The sequence below is a fragment of the Rhinolophus hipposideros genome (genome assembly GCF_964194185.1).
Source record: "Rhinolophus hipposideros genome assembly, chromosome: 2".
Lineage (NCBI taxonomy): Eukaryota > Metazoa > Chordata > Mammalia > Chiroptera > Rhinolophidae > Rhinolophus > Rhinolophus hipposideros.
This window is the reverse complement of record NC_138048.1, coordinates 66,359,553-66,377,642: the sequence shown is the minus strand read 5'-3', so window position 1 is coordinate 66,377,642 and position 18,090 is coordinate 66,359,553. Positions and strand designations below refer to the sequence as shown.

At 38.1% G+C, this 18,090-nt stretch overlaps 1 protein-coding gene across 2 annotated transcripts in view; it reads left to right on the top strand.

Moving 5' to 3' along the window:
* The window catches only part of KCNMB2 (potassium calcium-activated channel subfamily M regulatory beta subunit 2), a 234,532-nt gene that overhangs the window by 117,062 nt on the left and 99,380 nt on the right, over positions 1-18,090 (top strand). Inside the window, exon 2 of one of the 2 annotated variants that reach the window (XM_081067843.1) lies at positions 1,938-2,004. The exons of the other annotated variant lie outside the window; for it this stretch is intronic. The gene's annotated coding sequence lies outside the window, so the exon portion shown is untranslated. The remainder of the gene's footprint in view (positions 1-1,937; positions 2,005-18,090) is intronic. 2 annotated transcript variants of the gene reach the window in all.

The following is an 18,090-nucleotide window of genomic DNA, read 5'->3' as shown; positions in this document are numbered from 1 at the left end:
TTTGAGTTTATTCTTGTATATGGTGTAATATTTTCTCATAATCCTTTCTATTTCTGTGGTGTCCATTGTCACGTCTCCTCTTTCATTTCTGATTTTATTTATTTGGCTCCTCTTTCTTTTATTCTTGATTAGTCTAGTTAAAGGTTTATCAGTATTGGTTATCATTTCAAAGAATCAGCTCTTTTTTGGTTAAGCTGATCATGTACATATATAGAGAGAGACTATTTTGTATATTTCCTTCCTTCTACTCACTTTGGGCTTTGTTTGCTGTTCTTTTTCTAGTTCCTTTAAGTGTTAGTTTAGATTGTTTATTTGAGTTTTTTCTTTTTTTCTTGAAGTAGGGTTGCATTGCTATGAATCTCCCTCTTAGAACTACTTCTGCTGTCATTGATTTTGTGTCATTGTGTTTTCATTTTCATTTGTCTCAAGGTATCTTTTGATTTCTTTCTTGATCTCATTTTTGACCTATTCATTATTTAGTAGCATGTTATTTAGCCTCCATGTGTTAGTGTGTTTTTCAATTTTTTTTCTTGTAATTGATTCTAGTTTAATACCATTGTGGTCAGAGAAGATGCTTGATATGATTTCAACCTTCTTCAATTTTATTGAGACTTATTTTGTACCCTAACATGTGATCTATCTTGGAAAAATGTTTCCTGTGCACTTGAAAAAGAAAATAAATGTATTGCTGCTTTGGAGTAAAAATTCTCTAAAAACAGAAACTAAATCCATCTGGCCTAGTGTGTCATTTAAGATTGCTATTTCCTTGTTTATTTTCTGTCTGTAGATCTGTCCATTGGTGTCAATGGAGTGTTAAAGCTCCCTTCTATGACTGTATAACTGCTCATCTCTCCCTTTATGTTGGTCAATATTTGCTTCATTTATTTAGGTGCTCCTATGTTGGGTGCAAAGTTGTTTACGAGGATTATATCCTCTTGTTGTGTTGATCCTTTTATCATTATGTAATGTCCCTGTTTGTCTCTTATAGCCTTTGTTAAAGTCTATTTTGTCTGATATAAGTATTGCTACCCCATGTTTTTTGTTTGTTTGTTTCCATTCACGTGAAATATCTTTTTCCATCCCTTTACTTTCAGTCTGTGCATGCCTTTCAGTCTGAAGTGGGTCTCTTGTATACAGTACATATACTGGTCTTATTTTCTTATCCATTCAGCTACCCTATGTCTTTCAATAGGGGCATTTAATCCATTTACATTTAAAGTGATTATTGATAGATACATAGTTATTGCCATTTTATTATTCATCTTTATGTTCTTCCCTCCTCTTTCTTCTCCTTGTTCTCCTTCTTCTCCTTCCTCTCCTTCTTTTCCTTCCTCTCCTTTTTCTCTTCTTCTCTTTCTTCTTCTTCTTCTTCTTTCTTCTTCTTTTTCTTAAAGAAGTCCCTTTAACATTTCTTGTATACTGGTTTGCTATGATTACCTTCTTTAGCTTTTTCTTGTCTGGGAAGCTATTTATCTCTCCTACAATTTTAAATGATAGCCTTGCTTGGCACAGTACTCTTGGTTGTAGGTCCTTGCTTTTCGTGCCAATCCCTTCTTGTCTGCAGAGTTTCTGTTGAGAAATCAGCTGACAATCTTATGGGAACTCCCTGTAAGGAACTATTTACTTTTCTTTTGCTGCTTTTAGGACTCTCTCTTTGTCTTTAACCTTTGCCATTTTAATTATGTGTCTTGGCGTGGGATTGTTTGGGTTCATCTTGTTTGAGACTCTCGGCTCTTTCTGGGCTTGTATGTCTGTTTTCTTCACCAGGTTAGGAAAGTTTGCAGTCATTACTTTTTCAAACAGGCTCTCAATCCCTTGCTTTCTATCTTCTTTTTCTGGTATTCCTATGATGCAAATGTTGTTATGCTTGATGTTGTCCCAGAGATCCCTTAAACTGTCCTCATTTTTTCTTTTTTTTTTTCTTGTTGCTGTTCCAGTTGGGTGTTTTCTGCTACCTTATCTTCCAAATCACTGATTCAATCCTCTGCTTCATCTAGTCTGCTGGTGAGTCCTTCCAGTGCATTTTTCATTTCAGTTATTATATTCTTCATTTCTGACTGGTTCTTTTTTATGGATTCTGTGTCCTTTTTATGCTTGCTAGCTCTCTGATGAAGTTCTCACTAAGTTTCTTGAGCATCCTTATAACCATTGTTTTGAACTCTATCTCTGGTAGATTGTTTGCCTCCATTTCATTTAGTTCTTTTTCTGGAGTGCTCTCCTGTTCTTTCACTTGGAAAGCCTTTCCAAATGGAAAGCTGTTTCTTCATTTTTGCTCCCTCTCTGTGTTTGCTTCTGTGTATGAGACAGACCTGCTACATCTCCCAGTCTTCGCAGGGTGGCCTTAGGTAGTAAGTACCCTTTGGGGCCCAGTGGCAGAGTCTCCCTGGTTACCTGCATCAGGTGCTCCAAGGATGTCCCTTGTGTGGGTTGTGTGTGCCCTTCTGTTATAGTTGAGCCTTGATTGCTGTTGGCATGTCTGTGGGTGGTACTGACTCTCAGGCTGATTGGCTGTGGAGTTTGGCCATTTCCACAGCTTATGGACTACTGTGCAAGGGGCTTACCTCATGGAGTGGGATTCACCCCAGTGGGCTCTAGTGGCTGTTGAGACCACCCTTTCGGTGTGCCACTTGTGGGGCTCTGCAGTGGTCTGAAGGTAACTGCCAGGTGTGTTTGTTTGGGGGCTCCAGTGTAGGTCCAGGTCACTCACTGCCTGTGACCAGCTGGGGACTAACTGATAGAAGCTACATAGTGATCTGCAGTTGATCGCTGCCTGTGCTAGGACTGGAGGCATGTGGGAGAAACCACGCTATGAACTAAGGATGGCTGCCACCAGTACCAGGCCTGGGGTAGCTCTTCAAAAAGCCAGGACACCCTGAGGCCTGCTGCTACCTGCCAGCTCCTGTAAGGCTCAGCTGCTGATAAAGCCTTGTGAGGTACATGAGTTTGTCAAGGCAGGGATCTCAGGCAGTCACCAGGGTGGGATGAGTGGTGTTCACCAGGTTAATGTAGATTCTGGTTTGGTGCCAGTGCTGAGTCTGGAAATACTCAGCAAAAGTCTCAGAGTACACCAAGGCCAGTCACCACCCTCCTGGTACCCATGGACTCCTGAGAGTTATCTAAGAAAAGTACAATGTGGGTGGGGCAGGCTGCTTGCTGAGAAAGCACTCTTGGCATAAGGCAAGTTGTGTGGGGCAGGGTTCCAGGGAGTCACCAGGGTGAAGTGAACAGAGCTCACCAGGCAAATGCAGATTTAGGTTTGGCCATGTGTCAGGGGTTGGCGGGGTTGGGGGACTCAACAAAGGAAAGATGACACCTGCCTGCCGGTTGCATTTGTGGAGGGTTCTACACAGGAACAATGGTGTCTATCCCTCCAGTCCTCACTCTGAAGCCACACAACTCAGTCTCTCCCCCAGAGACACTCACCTTCTGCCAGAGCCCAGGGTGAGTGCCTACAAATGAGTAACAGAACCAGAGTTTATAAGAAATTAGACAAAAAGGCACAGAAAGGGAGGCAAATCCGGCAAAACTATTTAAGAAAACTAGAACAGACCTTAGTTTTGTTTATCTTCATGCAATGTGGCAGTCTGATGGGAATAGATGATGAAAATGGAGTTGTCTTGGGAAACATATTGTGAAGGCTGATCACCTCATTTTTGACATAGTCCAGTGGCCACAATACTGAGAGTAATCAGTACATGAAGACTCAGAAGACCTCCCCACACTGGGAATTTATGTGACTATGTCAAAAAGAGAAAGGGCAGTAAGATAAACAATTTTTTTTTTGTCTTCTAGTTGAGTGGGAGAGAGGAGACCAACATGTCATGGAATAATGTGGGGATATGTAACATCCTATTGCTGGCAGCTATCCCAGTTGTTGGCATGATTGTGACTTTCTCATCACCTAATAGGGATTATTGTAAATGACACTATCTACCTTTCCTGACCCCCTTTTTAAAATAGATCCTTCCATTATTTTCTATCACAACACCCTGTTTGTACCCTTCTTAACACTTAACAATAAGCTGCAATTGTTTTGTTCACTTATCGATTCGTTTGTTGATTGGTTCTGCCAAAAGACATAAGCTATATTAGCATGTCTACTTTTATTACCAGTGTGAAATATTCTTAAGTAAGGGCTCGACTTATGTCAGTGGAGTGAATGAATGAGTATTAAAATCTCTAGCACAGTGTGTGATTTTCAGTAGGTATTCCATTAACCCAAGTTTTCCTCTCTGAGCTTTCAGTCTATTAAGGTATGTGGACACATGGCAATATAATTCTACAGACGGCTTATTGAGTACATGCTGATTTGAAAGCAGAAAAAAAGAGCTGGTAATGAAGATTTTGTTCAAAGGATGTCTCAGGGACTAACAGGAGAGTCCACATGAACACTTCAGAGTTCCGGAAAGAGAGGAAAGTTATACCTAAGTTCATGCCCACCTGTTCTTCCCCCTTTTGCCTCTACGTCTGTCAGTTAAAATAAATACTAAAAATCAGAACAAATGGACCGACAAGTACCTACAGAGACATAGGATTTGAAAACTGCCTAGAGCACGAAAGACCAGGCTTTGCCTTCACCATTCCAGGGTACCCACCATCTTATTTTGGTGCACATTTTCCTCATTTCTTTCCAACAAGGATTTGAGACAGGGTAGCTTAAAATTCCCCCATTCACAAGATGCTCTGATCTTAGAAATGGCACCTAAAGACATATTTCAGGACTGCTCCTCCAAGTGATTACAGGAGAGTGTATAGTCCAACTTGGGCACATGATGGCTGATGGTAGATAGGATCCACCCCAAGGAGACCCCAAGGAGCCCTGAAGCATTCCCCTCTGCACACAAATTAGCAACCAATTGTTCCTGCCTCCCACTCCTTCTTATGGAATGAATCTGCACATCTTTTCTAATTCCAATAAGTGGAGGCAAAGCCTGTGGGAGAGAGATAAGATTAAAGGGAGCTAGAGATGGTGGAAGGGCTATGCCTTTTCTGTAAATCTGAGTCTGCCAGCACCTGCCTAGTGAGGCCTCAGAGGTCTCTTTAAGGGCTGTCTGGCTCGGCTCACACTTATTCCAGCACTGCCCATGTTCTCCAGCTGTGTTGACAGCCTGTTCCCCTCTTAGCTGGGCCATCTGGAGACTGGCTGTCATTCACTTGGGCTGTTCTTTATCCAAACGTTGTTTTTCTTCTTTATTTTTGAAGAGGTTTGTTTTGTTTTGTTACCATTTGGGAATTGAAAAGTCAGGAAAATGGAAAGACAACAAAAATACTTTATATTACCTTTTCCTGAATAAAAAATATTAGAACCCAATTCTAATACCAGGAATTTCTAATTTCTCTTTTTGTCTATTGAAGCTACTGAGGTCACTTCTCTGATATCTCCCAACAGGGTTCTCTTCAGACACTTATATATATCTAGTCTAGGCATTTAGAAGGTACACCACACTCTTGTAGTTTTGCTCACTCTTAATTTAACCACCTTGCCAGTGACTTGTTCTCTAATTCTGGCCTCTCTATCCTCTCAGCAAAAAGTGTCCCAAGAAAGAAAGAAGACTTAAAGTTTGAAGACTTTGTTAGACTATATCTTAGGAAAAGGTCCCAGATGTCCCTAAAGAATATCTGAAGTGTCTGAAGGGCTGTCAGTGAAAGATGTTTTAGGCTACCTGTATGGTCCTGTGGGACAGGATTGGGTCAATCAGTAGAAGCTCCAGATTTGGACTCTTCTAACAGTCAGAGCTCCCAGCTGCCTCACAGGACAACACTTATCACCAAGATCTGAGTTTGAATCCCCAATCTTCTCTCACTAGGTTGGATAATTTAGGGGCAATTATTTAGCAGTTCTAAACCTCAATATTCTCATCTGTGAAAAAGAAAGAATACGTACATACAAGGCTGTTGTAAGGATTATGAGAGCTAAAGGACCTGTGGCTTCTCCCTGCAAATTTTTCTGAGTTGTAAAAGCCACAAGAACACAATCCTGAAGTACAATTTTTATTTTATCACTCACCTACTCAGATCTTTCCATCAGCATCTCCTAAGCAATATTCCCCTCAAGTTCAAACTCTCAATGAACACTATCCAATAGAAATACAGTGCAGGCCACAAATGTGAGCCATATACATAATTTTAAATTTCCTAATAGCCACTTTAAAGCAAAGTAAAAAGAGACAGCTGAAATTAATGTTGATGATTTATTTTATTTAACCTAATATAGCTAAAATGTTATCATTTTAACATGTAACCATAAAATATTATTCATAAAATATTTTACATTCCCTTTTATAGAAAGTATTCAAATTCAGGTGTAGGTATTTTATACTTACAACACATCTCAATTTAGACGAGCCACATTTCAAGTGTTAAATAGCCATAGGTGACTAATGTCTATTATATTGGACAGTACAGCCTAAATCTAAGTTTAACCTTCACCTACCAACTGCTTCTATTTGCTACTGATCCTGATTTCCAGGCTCATCAAACACTGCTCAAACATTTATCACTCATCTGCCTCATTATCTCTTTCTTAAATCTTTCACCCATCTGGAAGGTTCTCCCTCCTTCTTCTCACACTCCTCTCCGTCAGAACCTTGACTGTTGAACAGCTCCTCCAGGGAAGCTGTCTCTGCCCAATTCCACCTGGGCATCAGGTAAGACTGAGAACAGAGGTCTATTGACTGCAAAGGAGAGTGAGCTTGGTGAGGAGTAAAGGCTCTGAAGTGAGGCCAGCCTGGGTTTACTTTTATGCCTAGGCTCTGCCACTAACTGACCTTGATAGACAGGAATGGAGGTGGGGCTGCGACCAGTATCTGTCAGTATTTTAAAAGTTCATGGAACAGGCCACAATTAGCCATAATAATATCTTAGTTTAGCCAAGAAATCTACACTTGAGAATGTTTCTTTTAGTGGCTCTTTCTTAGACCCCATCGGGTGCCTATTGTCTTGTGGCATGGAGGCACAGTAGCATTTCCAGTATTAGCCTGCGAGTGTTTGTACCATCAAAAGGCAGCCAAAGATCAAGGCAGCTATTGCTCATCCTTGCCAAATCGGCCAGCCACATCGACACTGGCTCCATTTTTAAATTAAGAAATTAATATTTAATACTTTAGTCACTTGTGTTTGTAAAACATCATCATATTGCCTTGCAGAGCTATCGGCATGCAGGTGGGAAGATTTTTGTTTTTCATTTTATCAGGAAGTTATTAACTCCAAGCCTGGGCTATTTTTATTTCCTCACTATGAAGTTTATAAATAATGTCCTCATAGTTTAGCAAGTGCTGCCTCTTTTAAACAGTATCAGTCTGAAGAAAAAAGCAATGGGTAGGTAGAAACTGGGAGGAGAAAACTTAGTTAAGCATTTAATAGTCCATTCAACATTTTCTAAGTAAATTATCCTTTACCCTTTTAACTTAGAGATAAGTGTTACCCAAGTTGCAAATTGTGGTTAATTTAAGTGGAAACTCCCCCATGCTTGTGAAAAAACACTGACTACTACAACTCCATGTTCTTGTGAAATTATTATTGATATATTGTTTAGAAACATCATTTAAGAAAACTCATAACTATAGCTAGTATTCTTCCATAACACATTCCCAACCATTTTATTATGCTACAAAGAAAAAGACCTTGATGCCCCCACACTTTTGCCCATAGGAAACTGTCACTTTTTAGTAATACCTTTTCATATGTATGTTGCTAGGTCCATATCTGTATATTTTATACACTTTTAACTAGCTCATCTTTAATTGAAAAACTTCCCCAAAACACAGATCACGAAATAGGAAAAGCTAGTTACCAAAGAGACTTACTAATGAATCAGAGAGTAATATCTAAACATACTATATCTGCTCAGTACAGGAAGCCTTATCTTTAAAAGAGCAACAAATCATATCCAAACCAACTGAGGATTGTGAATTTCTACTGGCGAGAAGTGCAGATAGTCTCTACTTACTGTTTTAACCATGGAAGCAAATTTGCAAGTGCCTCTTGCATGGAAACTGTGAACAGATTTAGACAGATAGGAATATCTCTTGAGCATGCTTGATTTAGGAAAACAAATACCATCCAAGGACAAAGTGGCCCAGTGGAAATGACTAAGGACAGCACTGAGAGCGCTGCATTTCCATCCAGGAATCTGCATTGAGGATGCTCTTGGAAATGGGAACTAAGGAAACCTCTATATCTTTGGCTACACCCATGACATTTTCCAAAATAAAGGTAGTGCCCCTAAAACACGGTTGACTCCTGATTTACCTCCATATGATGAGAGTGAACTTCATGGATAATTCGGAAAGTCAGATCAGGTTTTTTGGTTCATAACCTGATATAATGAAGATTTCAGTTCGTATTCCAAATTTTCTTCATTGATTCTCATCATATTTTTGCAATGAGCCTCGGTGTGTTTGTGAGTCTGGAGTTTCTAGCGGGCTGTGCAATGGGAATCCAGTAGCTATTACTAAAGGAAGACTTTTGCAAAGATGATATGAAAGGCAAGGTACGTGTCAGTGGAATGCTGATACCTTCTGCTGTTTGTGGAAATTAGAATAATGCCCAGCAATCCTGTGAGTAAAACAATTAGAGCAGCAGGACAGAGGAGTTTCAAAAACTGTAGAAATAACCAGTGGATGGTAAAACAAAGATGGCAGAACCTCAATTTTTATTTTTTTCATTATTTAATTTTTACTGTTATGACTGCTGGTTTTGTTTCTGAGCCTCGACCAGAGAATATTTGGAAAATACTATCATTTTGAAACTTTCAGTATTTGCATGAAATTATTTTTGTCTTGCTTTAAAATAACCTTAAAATAACAAGAGAAAGAAAGGGGACAATCCAAAAATCCCTGGATAGAGAAGAGGTCTATACACTACTTATTTTTAAATAGGCTTTCTTCCGAAAGGGAAAACGACAGATGAATATAACTGGAAAGAAAAACACCTCTGCCTGACACAATTGAAATCTTACTGGGAACTTCGGATCCTCTGTTGGTAAGGTAACTCAATCAATTCAAGTTCGGTTAATATTCCAGAACTAATTAATGAAACATAAGGAAAGAAAAGAGATTAGGGTTAGGGTGAGAAATTTGAGGAAGTGAGAATGAAGTGGGCTACAACTCTCTCCTTTGCGTTTTACATTTCAGATAAGAATTCTCAGAGCTTAGCAGTTTTGTAATGATAAAGAAACTAATGGGATTCTCAGTGCTCGGGTAAAAGATATTTTATAGGACAATAATTTGAGACAGTCTTATGACATAAATTTTGCTACTTCATCTTTAGCATAAATAAAGCCAGTGGCAGCAGTTGTAACCTGATTTTTTAAAGCTCAAGTATATAATCACATTTTTCTGACAACTTTATAAAATTTGTCCTCTAGTCCTATTGCTCTGTATTTCCTCAGGCTTCAAATTAAGTGAAAACACAGTGAATAACTATTATTTTTATTTAAAAAAAGATGATGAATTTATGGTGGGAAGAACACACAGAAATAGAACTTGTGCAGCATAAAAAATGTGCTAACGTTGAGGCTGAAACCTCATGATGCTTTTTCATTTATAACTTGTTCTGTTATACCTTAAGTGTACATATCTCAGAGGTCTCTAATGATAGTGTCCTATATGTAATTCCAGAGACAATAAACGGAGAAGCAAAATATAAAAAATAAATAAAGTTTACCTAAAGGTAGAATTTAGAATGTTTAATTCTTCTATTATTGAACTTGTGGCTCAAAGTTCATGTCTTGTAAATTTGTTTATTTATATTTCCATATTCTTTGGTTGTTGTGGAAGGACAAAAGAAAGTTGTTGAATATGAGAAAAATAGAGTAAGGCTTAAGTAAATATAGTGAACTCCCTTTGTTTCCTATCAAGAAATGTGAATACCAGTGCACAAGTATATCAGCTCTGCTATCAGTGTGTGTTCTTATTTGAACAGCACATGCGTCAGTAAGTTTTTCATATGGCAAAGAAAATGCTCTGTAAGAATTAAAAAGATAAGAAACAAGAGAAAAGGAACCTTAAACTCATCGTCAGTTTTGGCTTAAATTAAACAAAAGTCTTCAGAGGATTTTATGCATTATGAAATTTTAAATGAAGTAATATTCAGAAAATCCTAAGAGTATAAAGAATGTACTATGTGCTAAATATTATAATATAAATTTATATTATTACAGTGACTGTGACATTGTCTCCTCCAAAATGGCCACAGAAAATATAGATTGACTTGGTAATGGTGACCATCTTAGTAATCACAGATTTTTAAGAATATCATTTTTCTCTCATTTTATTGTGCTTTGTGTAGTGTTCAAAGAAGATATATTTTACCAGTACTAACATCTTGCATTTATATAACACTTTAGAAGTTAGAGAATGCAGTCATCTAAATGAGCTCATCTGACATCCAAGTGCTCTGGGAAATACCTCTTTTTCCCTTTCCTTGTCTGAAGGAAGAAACATAGGTTTAATGGTTAGGTGTCTTTCCAAGACCTAAAAACTAGTGAGTAGTAGGACTGCAACTTGAACTTAAGTTTTTTTGTGCAGTCATATGCTCCTACTACTACTCTATAATATCTCCATTAAAAAGAGGAAATATTACTAAATATTACTATGGAAACCTCACCAAAGAAAAAGAGAATACATCAGGGACTTCAAGGGTGGTTAAACCATTAGCTTATGTATAGCTAGACATGTTTCACATGTCGAAAGAAGTTGTAAACATCTGTTCATTCAAGTTCTTTCATTCCTTGTTGCTTTCTTATAGGCTGTGGCACTTGTCATTTTTAAACTATTAATTTTAGCTAACCTAGGTTTCCATAAATAAATGTTGGCATACAATAGGGAAAGTCCCTATTGTAAGTACATGTTACTTAAAATGTAGTGTGATTGTCATTCTGTGCACATTTATATTATGCAAATTTGAAACACTGTGATATAGAAAATAATAATGAAGTTACTTTATACATAAAATTTTATATAATAAAAATTTGTTTATTTAAAAATCTAGAACCACACAATTTCAAAGTTAGCAAGCCAGAAGAATTATATTATGCTGTATTCTATTATGCGGTTACCAAACAGCATCAGTAACTGATATATCCTTGCCAGAATCCTGGGAACCATATCGGTATATGTATCAAAACTTTGGTAGGTGAGTCTAGTGACTATTTGGTTGTTCTTTTAATACTTGCTGTTAATGATTATATACTACCTTTTTCTATACTATAATAAAGTTTCTAATAATTAATCAAATCATGGTGCTAGTGCAAAAAAAATCAACAAATAAATAACTTTCGAAGAAAGGTTAGATATGCTAAAATACTTTAAAGAAGGTCAAACAAGTGCCAAGAAACAATGAGCTGCTGATTTAGGAGAGAGAGCTCTAATAAATAATAGGAAAATCTGCCTCTAGATTTATAAAAGCATCTCTGAAGGAGAAGGAGCAAGAGGAGAGGAGGAGGAGGGAAAGGAGAAGGAGCAGGAGGAGAAGAAAAAGGAGAGGAAGGAAAGAAGGAAAATGAGAAGGACAAGGAAAAACAATAAGGGGAGAAAGAGGAGAAGAAGAAAATAAGGGAGAAGGAGAAGGAAGAAGACAAAACAAGGGGAAAATTATCACAATGGTTGTGTTCTAACAAGGCATTCTCCATCTTTACACTTATCAATTTGGGAAAATTAGCCTTCGATTATTCAAATTTTGTATTATGCAAAGTCTTTATGAACATACCACTCATAAAATATGATTTCCCTTTATAAAATAATGCACTCAGATTTCGCACTAAGGATAGTTCATCTACAGGAAGATTTGATCCTCATGTGATGAAGTCAAGGTTGGAATGAAGCTTTAAGGTCATCTGCTTCAACCAAATTTGGAACAGTATATGGAATCTCCTCTGAAACATACCCCCAAAGTGATCAGTGATGCAGAGATCTATAGGTCTATGAAAAGGCTTTGGGTTTGCAAAGTACTTTCATATGCATAATCTCATTTAATTTTCACAATAATTCTGTGCAGACATAATTACATTAATTGTGCAATTGAAAAAATAATACCAAAAAAAAACTGAGGCCCAAGGAGTTTATACTGATTGCTTATGGATATAAAACTAGCTTGGAAAAGAACGGGTTTTCTGACAGCTAATTCAGTACTTCTCTCCTATCAACTAAATAATTTCACTTCACAATCTAAAAATATTTATCAAATTTGTTTAAAATTTCATTTGATGCCTCAACCTTATAAGTAGTAGACAAATATTTTGGAACATGTATGGTCAAGCTCTCCTCCAGCTTACCACTTCTTAATCCAGTTGTTAATTAAAACTTCAAATCAATTAACGCAGCGAAAGTTAAACAACTGACCCCGGAACTGAGATTCGCTGAAAGGACTTTTTAGTCCTACTGCTAGTCCAATGCCTTCCTTTCTCAAAAAGAAATATAGTTCCAAAGAGGAGAAGAAATTTCCTCTGTGTTATTACATGGTCCTTTCCTTATAAAACATAAGAAGCCTAAATAATCTTACACATCTAATATGACAGATTTAGGAAGAGATCTGAGAGGATACTTCCAACTAATGGTACTCCAGATACAGAAACAAGAGCTCATTTCTTTTAGCAACTTATCTTGAACCACAGCATCCTCTTGATGAGTAGTGTTAAAAAAATACATAAATAAAAGAAAGAAAGAAAGGAAAAGAAAGAAACCCAAGAGATTTTACTTGTTTTTAAAATTCTCTTAAAATAGAGTTTTAAAACTGTGGAGAGTTGCCTTGGTTGAGTGTAAAACTGAGCCCCAAGAGACAAAGGTCCTTCTCTACAGGTTTTTACTGAGACAGCCAATCTAAGCTCACTTACTTAATGCTGCTTAAATTCTAGGTGGGTTTGTTTCCAAAACAAAAATAGATTTAGTCTGATGATTTTCTTTTAAATTCTAATAGCATCCATTTCTATTTAAGTACCAGAGCTGAAAAATGTTAATCAAGGGATATGAACCTTGTCTGAGCCCATCACTGTCGTGAAAGCAGATGGAGTTAGGGTGCACACACCACACAGTCTTTCTTCCTTACTGAATGTATCTAATCCCAGCACCTGATATAAAGTGGGTGCTTAGTAATTCTTTTTTCTTTATTGCTTCCATAGCGTTACCCTAGTGAGTTCCTTCAACTTTATCATCTTTCAAAAATATATAATATATAGATACAGGTATAGGAAGAGCAGGTGTAGGTATAGGTAAATGTATAAGTACATTTACCTAATGTATAAGTATAGGTATGGACTGGTTGGTAGGAATGACCATATATTTGCAGACTAAGGAAGAGGAGGCAGACAAAGAAGAAAGATGAAGATTAATTATACATACAGTCTTATCACTTTCAAGTTTTAAGATTGCCAAGAGGAATATGAAAAAGATGGTTAAAATTAATAGAAAAGAAAGAAGGAAAACAAAAAAGGAAAGAGAATCACAAAATAAAGAAAAGAGAGAATGGCAATGAGGACTGACCAATAATATTAATAACATTTATTAAGGGACTCCTGCTTGCTAGGTACTGAATACTTTACATTTTTATCTGTACCAGATATTTCTACTTGCATTTTGCTGAAGAAGAAACTGGAGTTGAGCACAGGGCCATAGAGCTGGAATGTTTTTGGAGTTGAGATTTGCCAACATGCTTTCCACCATTCCACTATTCCCAAAACTTTTAGGATTACAAAGAGGAAGTAGTGGCTGGGGAGAAAAAAGAAATAAAAGAGAAAAAACAGGGAAATATTGAGTTCTCCATTTGTACTCCTTTGGCTTCCAGCTGGTCATTTCAGTCAGGTGGTCATGTTAGAGACCCCAGTAAGTCCCCCTCAGATGTCCAGAAAAAAACAGTAGCCATTCACTTATTTCAAGTGATATAAATGAGAGTGTTTTATTTTCATACATTAAAGATTATAGAAATGTTCAATATGCTCAGGTCCAGCCTATTCACAGAGCTTCATTGCCATTCTCTCTTTTCTTTATTTTGTGATCTTTTTTCCTTTTTTGAGCATGTTGAAATTTATAAATACAAGGGTTTTAATCACAAGGGGGAAAAACTGTTATTCTTTAACTAATGGTACTCAATTAATGTTGGGCCAAATTTCAGGAAAATATATATATAGCATAAGTGAGTCGTGAAAGCTTCGAGAGTCACATGACTATAAGCATTCTCCATAGGCCTTGTTCATGCAAACATGTATGTGCTTACATGAGAACATATGTCTTAGCTCTTCCATGTAAACCATTGCTGTCTGTGAACCCAAGCTTTTTCTAAATACTGAACAATTCAAAAGGAATTCATCTGTACTTAATTTTAAGCATTTGTTACATTTATAATGCTGGAATTTGAGAAATACAGCTTTTGTAGTTGATAAAATGTTTTTATGTTTAGGTAGTTTTATTTAAAATTTGCATCCTCCATGGAAAACAAGTAAGTTTCAAGCAACCTGGTAAAAAAAAAAAAAAAAAAAAAAAAAAGACATGCCCTATGTTTAATTTGCTGTGTAAATTACAGTCTCAGATAAACATTCTCTCATGGTTCAAAAGAGTGGTGGCAGTCTCCAGGGAGAGAGAAATAAGAGCTAGTCACTTCCCTGTTTTATGCCATTTGTCAAATGTGTTGGGCATTACCCCCTACACACACTTCAAAGTGAGAATCATACTCTATGTTTCAAGGATATCTAGACCAGAGCTTTCCAGTACGATACTCAAAAGCCAATGAGGCTAAATTAATTAAATTTAATTAAATGTAAATTTTTGTAGCCCAGTTGCATTAGCCATATTTCAAGTGCTCAGTGTGAGGTATGTAGCTACTGCATTGGTCAGTGAAGGGTTATAGACTATTTCCATCATTGCTGAAAAATTATCTTGGACAGTGCTGTTCCAACCAAATCTAAAGGTGAAAACTTTTTTAAAAGATACCTGTCAGAAAGAACAAAAACTCAATCACTTTTCCTACTCTCCTACAATTTAAGAATGCGAGACTCAAAAGGTTAACTGGCTTTCTCAAGGTCATAACACCAGTTAATGAAAGATCCCAAACTGCAGTCCACATCTCTTGCATCACGCTCAGGTCCAACCTATTCACAGAGCCTTTTAACCTAAAGCTAGGAATAAATGGTACATTTGAGTGGCCACAGTATTTTCAAGCACCATCAATTTCTTACTTCCATAAAACAAAACTTTCACAAGTGTCGAACCTCTTCCATTTCTCTTCTAATCTCTCTGGGTGTCTATCACCCTTTCCTCCCCTTCATACTTGAATACAAGTTCGCATAAACTCTCCTTTGATATCTGCTCCAAAACCCTTTCCTATAAGTGCCATACATCCACGGTCCCAGGTCTCAGACAAGCACCATGCTCCCAAATCCAGCCCTCAAGCTGGGATCCTACTCCAACTATATCTGAAGAACCTGCCCACTGCCTACATCCTTACACAGCCCCGCTGGTAGCCTCACCCGGCCCTTCAGCAGAGACCAACCCTGAGTCCCTGGCCCTCTCCCACAACAGTGTCCATATACAGGTGGTCTTGGACACATTTTTAGATGATCATTTCTGAGTCACAGGGCTGTGACAATCATGCTGTCACTACACAGCAGCTACTTGGGGGTGGGAGATATTATCCAGCCATTGGTAGAGACCTATCAGTAATCAGTCCTGACTTGTCTCTCAAGCCATCCCATAGGCTTGGACTGACCTCGCCTAGAATCTGTATCAGGTACTGCGAATTGTGGATAGTTACTTCATTGTCTAGTAGGTCGGTGCAAAAGTCATTGCGTTTTAGAAGATTAAAAATAATTGCAAAAACTGTAATTACCTTTGCACCAACCTCTCATTTATTTCAAGTGATATAAATGAGACTTTTATTTTCACACATTAAAGATTATAGAAATGTTCAAATTAGAATGTGATTACCTGGGAAAGAATGTTTAAGAGTGAGTTCAGATATACACACTCACATACATACAACCCCCACCCTGGAAGGTTTATGATCTTTGTATGTGAGGAGAGACTAAACAAAAGAGTGCTTTTTATAGTTGTCATAATAGTCTCTCTTTTTTTGCTAACAACATTTTTTTATTGTTATTCTTCATTCCTATACTTTTTGAGCTGTTATTTAGATTTAGCATATCTGAAATAATTATCATTGAAAGGAAATACCAAAATCAGAGTCAAAGGTGTCTCCTCCAGGAAACAGAATGCCAAGTACCCTGGAATCCACATTAAGAAGAACAGAGTTCTATCCCCTTCTTCCAAAAAGAGTTAGATAGAAAAAGAGACACAACAGCAGAGAGAGAGAAGGACAAACGTGGGAGACATACTTTGGCCTTAGTTCTACCAAAGCCCCGCTTCCTCCAGCCCCATGGCAGACCACAGGAGACTCATCTAAGTGTTTAGGGAGAGGGGGAGTTTGGACATGTCGGATCTCACAGTTGTTGGAGTTTGAATGTGAACACCCACTCCAGATACATACAAGTTAAGCCCTCTATTTTGTGGCTCCCTCCCCGCCTTTGGTGTCAGCAGCCTTAGGCAGGAGGCATTTGCCTAGTTCTCAAATTACCAGCTGCTTGATCTTCAGCAAAATACTTACAGTATTGGCAATTCAGTGTTTTTATCAAGGTCATGATAATTCCAAGCTCATAGGAGTTTTTCTTCTGTAATTAAATGAGGTAATGTATGCAAAGTGCCTGGCACAGAGTAGGACCTCCCCAAACAACAGCTGTTTCCCTTTGTGATTATATGCCCTTTGTATAATAAGGCAACATTGGCAACGCTCACCAACCTGGCCTTTTGAGTGCACAGAAACAACCACATTTAAAAGGTCGACACTATGTCCAAATGGGCTCAGAGGAAACTTGACTAGACACAGGCTCTAGTCTGGTCTCCCTTGTTTTTCTAACCTCACAGCCTTCCACCCCGTGCCCTGGGAACTTCAAGAAAGGAGGAAATTGTTCTTTTCTGGTTTGTGGTCTTATTCAGGCCCTTGATAAACAAGAACAGATCTCTTTGCAGCTGCAGACCCTACCCCGCTCTGATGGCTGACTTGTTCTCCCCACCTCCCAACCCCCCAGTCCTCTGCTTGTACTCACCACCATCTCACCAGGGCTTCTCTCTCCCCAGGCAGACTCCTCTCCACAAAAGACATCTCACAGTTAGCTTGACTTACTTAACATGTCAACACAAAGCCCAGTCAGAGGATTACAACAGAGCTAGCACACCTAGTCATTTCTTATTTGCAAGTGAAGATACACGGAGAGAGTCCTGGGGGAGATGTGAGTGGTACTTGGTACTGATTTCCAGGGTGCAGTTTCAGGGTCTCTGGTATGAAGTGATAGCTTGTGGCCGAGTGAAGAGAAGCAGAGGCATCTGCCACTTACTATCCGTGAAACTCTGGGAAAACTAGTTAAATTTTTTCGTCATTGGTTTCCTTGTCTGTGTAAAGGAGATAAAAAAAACAGTACCTAACTCTTAGGGTAGCTGGGATCAACAAATAAGGTGATAAATCAGAAGCACCTGCCACAGTGCCTGGCACATAGTAAGTTCCAAATAAATGACCTCGGTTACTATCAGTACTAGTATTACTGCAAGTACACTATCTAGAAAGTCAGAGGTATTGTTATCACTGCAGTTGCTACTGTCACGTGTTCGTGGTAGGATAGAGATAACAAGGGTAAGAACCTCATGGCTCCTCCCAGGTACTTGTGCCAGTTGTGCCGTAAATATGACCAGTATCACCACTTGGCAGCACAATAAAATCATCCAAGAGATTTTTTAAAATCCTGATGCCCAGGTTATGTGTCCCGAACCAATTTTCAGAATCTCTGGGAGCAGAATCCAGACATCAGTCATTTTTAAAGATTATTCTAACTCATAGCCAGGTGTGAGGACCATAATTCCAACGGCTGCCTAAGGAGAGTAACGCCCTTACTGGGGCTTCTACTGCCTCTGCTTATACCTCTATTATCATATTCGTCCCCTTCTAGGTAATTATTTTGAAGTGTGCTCCAGCACATGCCTGGACCCAAGAGACTACTCAAGACCAGGGACCATGATTTATTATTCATCTTTGTAACTCCAGCAGCAATGATAT